Here is a 6,988-nt window from a genome sequence, read left to right on the forward strand (position 1 = left end):
GGTGGGCAAGCCAACCTTACAGCTTCAAAGCTGCTGCCCTGCGATGCCGTACTATTTCGAAACAAACAGTTTATACGACGTTGTTGCAACGTCGAGACTTCGCGCCGTGGCTGTGCCGATTGAAGACCTGGATTGAAGACCTGGATGTCCCCTTCCTAAAGAACCTCCCAGGGTGCCAGACTGTACCAGACTGCTTCAATCTGTTAAGAAGTACTGAAAGCATTAAATGACAGCTTGCATCCTAAATCTGGTGGTGTAATCCGAAAGGTCATGAAGATGATGGCGTTGCATGTGACGGCCAACGCCGGTAAACCTCTACTTCATTTTTCGACCTGACGACACATCTTCGCACCTGTTTAATGAAATATGCGTTTTCCCCTCCAACCCACACTCCTGTTCTGCCTACAGTTCGCACTACCACCGACTAGGTGGTGAGTAGCGCTAATTGCAACGCCGGGGGCTCTGCAACTATCGCGAAACCATAGGTTACAAGTTACAAGTTCCGCACACAAATGCGGGTGTGTCCGTAAAAGCCGGGGGAGGGGCCATGGACGCGGAACCATAGGGGTCCTATTTCGGTCTCAAATCCCTAATATATATTCTGCTTGGGCATGCACATTATAACGACTTTTCGTGGTTTTAATTAATTGGGCATTGAAGGATTTTCAAAAAATTTCACTCATGTCGACCTGGATCTGGATCTGGATCTCTCCACAGGGTAACACGGCTCCCTCCGGTAATAATCCGGCTTATGCGGCATCTTGGCAAAGTGAGGCGCCAACCGTTGACCGCTTCCATGTTTCATAGTTATGGAGTATGGAGCCGTCGATGCGAAGGGCACACAGCAGCCCCTCTCGCAGGGGAGAGCAGGGACTGCCTCGGGAAAGGGGGCCGCTGGTGAAGCTTAACCACCCTGTAACGACATAAACTACACACACGCACGCACATCACCTTTCTTCCGTATTGTGTCGGACAAGTTGTTGTGCTCACAGCGGGGTCGGACGCAGATGATGAACGATTAGCTGTTAGCTGATGCAGTTCTTTTTTCGGTGTCTCTGGAATCCGCACAAGCAACGCTGCCCCCCCTGTTACATGCCCCTCGCTCACACATACATAAGAGACACACACACACACACACACGCACACACACATGCGCACACATGCCCCGCGTCTGCGGTGTGTGAGGCGTCTGGCGGGAACGGTAAAAGGAGTATAGGGGTATACGGCACAGCTGCTTGACTGCTAAGACACCGTACCAGCTATCAGTATCACCACTGGCGGTGCCTCCAAAAAGCACCACATCACACATGACAGACCGTCTGAACAGTGTAGAGAACCGGAAAGCTCTAGGGCCCCCAGCAGGGCCCCCTTTCGAGTCATACCTTTCGAGTACATCTACCTACATACCTACATACATAGATACAGATCCTACGAGGCGGAGGCGGCATTCCACGCAAACACACACACACACAAAAACATACACTCGCCCGGGGTGACAGAGGCGGCGATGCGCCGGTGTCGATGCCGTACATCTGACCGGACGTACCTTCTTTGCCAGCATGCTGCCCGGACATATTACCCCTACTGCATTGCTTCGTACTACATACCCCGCCGACCCACCCACCCATCCACATCCCTCCCCCACACACAAAAAACACTTTTCACAAACCGACAAAGCGCCTCACAGCACTCACTCAGCGCTAATCACTAAAACAAAAGCAAGTCACACTCTAACGGCTGCAGCTATCGCACAGCAGCAGCAGCAGCGACGGCGGCCGCAGAGGAGAGAACACAGGGACATCTGAGTCAGGGAGAGAGGTAGGCAGGTGTGAGAGTACGAGAGTAACTTGGAAATACACCCGCAGCATGACACCCGCAGCATAGACACAACACTACACCCGCAGCAACACCAGGCGTACCAAGGAGGGGGAGGAGTACAGCTGCCGGCAGTCGCCGGCAGCCGGCAGGCGGCATAATCTCAGCCCCCTCCCCTCGCCCTCTCCAGAGAGACACACACCCACGAAACAAAGCAAAACAAAAGACGAGACGAGACGCGAGAAGGGTTTCGCACGACACACGCGACGGCAACCCTCGGCAGCGCTCGGCCGGCCTTTCGCCGCTGGCGCGCCATCAAAAGACCAAATACAACCAGGCTCTCTTTCCTCACACCCACCCACCTCACACCAACCCCCTCTCACCCGCCCAACCGACCTGCATGACTGCAGCAGTTCCAAACACCCTTTTCTCTTCCCTCCCTCCCTCCCTCCCTCTTTCCTCCCTCCCTCCCCCCTTTCTCCTGCCGGCCGGGGAGTCCCTGGCCTTGCTAAAGCAGCCCTAAAGCCTGATGATGCTTTCCACCAGAGAATCAACAAAACATGAACAAACACACAAACACACACCCACTCAGCAGCCCACCGGTATCCTAGAGATAATTAACAGTCTAGAGACTATACTCTAGAGACTATACTCTTGAAAACCCGCTGAAACTCAAGAGCTCCTAGCAGATACACAGAAAAGGCGAAAAAGCCAGGTGGTGTGTGTGTGTGTGAGTGAGTGCCGAGCGGCCAGGCGACCAAATCACTGCACCGACTAGAGCGCTCTCTCTCTCTCGCTCTCTCTCTCTCTCTCTCTCTCTCTCTCTTTCTCACATATCGATTCTCGTGTTCTCAATTTCTTCTCCTAACCTCGCCTAGAGGCCCATCTCCTCAACTGCCCATCGGTTTAGATTAGATATCTCTCTGGCTCTCTGGCGGCTCTAGGCGGCATCCTCCCTTCTCCTTCCTTTTCTTTCCTTCCGGGAACTATCTAAAAGCACACGCATGGCAGGGCCTGAACCAACCATTAACCACCAACCTACTAACTAACTACTACCAAACACCATCACAGCTACTTGCGTGTGCGTGTGCATGTGTGTGTGTGTTGACTAGCAGGTTTCGATAAAACACTTCGGTGGGGGAGCGGGGGGACACAAACAACAGTCCGGGAGGGCACAAACACCTCATCCATCCATCCATCCATCCAGCATTTCCCGCCTGTCACATCTCCTCCGTCATCGTGATGATCGTGATCATGGTCGCCATCATCATCATCATCATCATCATCATCATGTGCATGAGGCTTGTTTCCCAGCTATGTCGGCCGCGTGCGTGTACCAGCCTACAGCTGCTACTTCTAAACTAGAGCTAGTAGCCCCTGCTACTACACAACCTGCTCTGCTCTGCTTTGCTTTGCACGGGCGCTCTTTCTCCATCCTTTCTCCTTTTCCACCTTATCCTTTAATGCTGTATCCACTGGTCCGGATGATGCTCCACTGGTCGGCCTTGAAGGCCAGAAAACATGTTTCTCTCTCCAAATTTCCCCCCCCCCCATCTCCCTCTATCTATCTATCTCGTTACCGCTTCCTCTCTCTCATTAGCGCGAAATGCCTGTAGTGGCGCATTGGTAGCTCTAACTGCTCTAACAGCTTGCTGCTGCTGCTGCTGCTGCTGCTACTACTACCAACCGCTACAACCGCTGAAACTGCCAATCAGCAACTGCATTTCGTTGAAGGAAGGTGTTCTTCTCAGAAGGAAGGTTGTTTGTTTCGTGGGTGTTATACCTTCCAGCTCCCCAGCTCCCCCCACCCCACCCCGCCGCGATGCGATGCGATGCGATGCGACGTGGGCACCAGACGGCCAACAACGGAGAGCAGATCCCCCTCTGAGCTCAGATCTTTCCCCCTCCCCCTTCTCCCCCTTCTCCCCCTCTCCCATTCGCCAGTAATCCGCCCCTTACTCCCCCTCTCCCCTTCCCCCCGTCCCCGTCGGAAAGCCCTCCTCCTCCCATCGGTTCTAAATTCCTCGCACATGCAAAAGGAACAAACCCGTTAGGTGGTGCACCTCAACAGGAGGAAAAGGTTGCGTAACGAGTCGTGGTGAGCTCATATGTCCACCCAAAAAGCGGCGCGAAAGAGAAGGGCCCAGAGGGGCCCATACACCTCGGTAGCTGCATGAGCGCACACACTACACAAAATTACAGCAGTAGTGGAAAAATCTCTTCACTTCTTTCCCTGCTGCCTACTGCCTACCGCCTACTGTCTAGCCAGCAGCTGGATGGCTGCCCTCATGGTCCAGTTCGGCACAACCTCCCGGCTGCACAGCCTCTCGCCGGTCAGGGGCGACACGGGGTTACTCGCGAGCCAAGCCAGGATGGCCTCCCGCTCGTACGTGAAGCCGTCCGCCGCCACCACCGGATCCGTCATCACCTTGCGAGTCAGCGGACAGTGAAAGCTGTAGCTGGAGGAGGGGGTAGCGGCGGCCGTCGCGGCGGGGGCGGCAGCAGCGGGGGCGGCGGCGGCGGCGGCGGCGTCCGCTGAGGATGTTTCCGCCGCCGCCGTGGTGCCGCCGCCGCCGTCGCCAGAGCTGGATCCGTCACGGCTGGCGGCTTTGTTGAGCGGGTCCAGGGACGACGTGGCGGAGGAGGATCCGGCTGTCGTACTGGCAGTATTGACGGCGGCAGCGGCGTTGGGAGAGCTGTCTCGGGTCGTGTGGAGGCGGTTGCTGAGTGAAGACAGGGGCGAGAAGGCGGAGGAGCTCCCCAGGCCACCTGCCGCCTCCGAGGGCTTGATGGACCAAATGCTGCCGCTGCCCGCCAACAGGCTGCCGGCAGTGGCGGCGGCGGATGAAGTGGCCGACGTCACCGCCAGCCCGCCGACGACGGAGGGCTGCAGCGACGAAGCAGAGCCAGACCGCGCCGGGCTGCCAGCCGTCAGACCGGCGTCGCTAGCGCCGGTGCCGTGCAACGCGGCGGAGCTGCCACTGCGGAGGAACCCACCGCCGCCGCCACCGCCGCCGCCATCGCCGCCGCCACTGATGCCCATACCAGCGGTGCCGCGGCTGGCGGCCGTCGGTGCTGCCGTACCGCCGGTCAAGGTGCCGCCGGCGGGATCTAAGCCGGCGGCGCTGCCGGCAACAGCAGCCCCAGCGGCGGCGCTGCTCCACGGCGGAGGATATTGCGACCAGGATAGGTCGGGTACGGCAATACCAAGGTTAGAGGCAGCGCCGTCAGCAGCGCCGGTGTTGGGTAGAGGTCCCGCCAATCCGAGACTACGCTGATGCATCGTGGGCGCTGACGACGGCAAAGCACCCCCGCCGCCGCCGCCACCGTTGCTGTTGCCGGCGTTCATCGCACGTACGACATTCCAAGACGCGCCGAAACCAACCAACCCGCCCGACGGCATGACTGGACCTGATGCAGACCGAAGGCCAATGCTGGAATGAAACGAATGCGGCGGCAGCGGCGGCGGAAGTGGTAGCGACGGTGCTAGGCCTGGCGGCGGCGGCGGCGGTGACGCGGCAGCCGTCATATATCCGGGCATGTACCCGTGCGGCGGCGGCATCAGATGGCCGGCTGGCGACGAGCCGAAGATGGGCGCATGCGTCGTCGAAGACGACGGCGGCAACGAAGGTGATGAGGCCGGCGGATAGGGGTATGATCGGCCCATTGAGGGGTGCAGGCCGTCTATAGCTGCGCTGCCACTACCCCCGCCGGCGGCCGCCGCCGCGCCGCCGCTAAACGACCAGTCAACGGAATGATTCTGCGGCAGACCCAGCGGCAGCAGCGGCAGGCCCTGCCGCATGCCGTACGCGACTTCACCTCGGCCGCCGCCGTTCTGTTCATACCCTGCGCCGCACATCCGGATTGGAGAGACGGGCTGGCTCGCAGCCGGACGAGACGGTAGCTGCTGCCGTACCGCCGCCGCGGTTGCCGCGGTAGCAGAGCTCGGCGCGAGACCATCGCTACCGCTGCTGCCGTCGCCGCCGCCGCCGCCGCCGCCGGTGGCAGCTGCAGCGGCGGGGACGCCAGCCGTACGGAAGGAAACACTGGCCGTATGGGCCCGAATCGCGCCCACGGCCATCGGCGGCAAGCCCGCCGCCGCCGCCGCCGTCGCGCCATCCAAACCTGCAAGCTGCTGAGGCGTGCCCATTCCCACTGCTAAGTGGTTGCCGCCGCTGCCGCCGCCAGCCGCCGGGTGTCTGTATCCTAGGGCTCCAGGTGTGGCGCCGCCGCCGCCGCCGCCGAACCCGAGTCCCAGCCCAGTCCCCGGATGCACCCCTGGCGGCGGGGGTGACGCGCCGTACGGCACCTGCGGCTGCATTGCCGCATGCGGGGCCTGTGGATAGCCAGCGCGCCCCGGGCTGGGGCTCGGGCCTGTGGCCCCACTGGGACATGCCGTCTCCAGCAAACGCAGCGAATCGGCAATGGGAGAGAAACCCGGCGTACTGGCGGCGATGGCCGCCGTCGCTGCAGTGGATGGTGACGGTTGCCGTACAAATCCGAGGAAGCCGCCGACGCCATCGCCACCGCTGGGTAGCTGCTGCTGCGGCGGCGGCTGGTGGTGGTGGTGGTGCTGCTGCTGCAAAAGCGGCGGTGCATGCTGTCGCGGCTGGGGCTGCGACGGTTGACGGTTATGGGCTTGCGTCCGGCCGGAGAGATGTTCCGGGAGGGCTGTAGCCGGCAGCAGCTGCTGCTGCTGCTGCTGCTGTTGTCCTTTGGAATGGTGTGACGACGATGACGATGATGACGGCTGCGGCTGCGGCGACGGCGGCCGCGCGGCGGCACCTGCCTGGGGCATCATTAGCCGGCCAGCCGCCACGGGTACGGCGCCCCCAGGGCCCCAGGACACAACATGTGTAGCGGCGGCGGCGGCGGCGGCGGAAGTCAGTCCTTCTTTGGGGGGGTTCTGTAGCACTTGTAAGTGCTGTCGGTGCGGCTGAAGCAGCTGCACGGTCGGCTGCGTCGGCGCCGAGGGCGAAAGCGGCTGCTGACCGCCAGCCATCGCAGCAGTGGCGACGGCGACGGCGGCGGTGGCGGTAGCGGCGGCGGCGGCGGCGGCGGCAGTAGCTGGTAGTAATGGCTCCGAAGAAAGCTGTGGCGTGAGCTCTACGCTGCCAATCCTCGTGTTGGTGGCCGCGGACAGGCTGGCGGCGGGACCCCCGTCTGGTTCCGG

The sequence above is a fragment of the Volvox carteri genome (genome assembly GCF_000143455.1).
Source record: "Volvox carteri f. nagariensis unplaced genomic scaffold VOLCAscaffold_68, whole genome shotgun sequence".
Classification (NCBI taxonomy): domain Eukaryota; kingdom Viridiplantae; phylum Chlorophyta; class Chlorophyceae; order Chlamydomonadales; family Volvocaceae; genus Volvox; species Volvox carteri.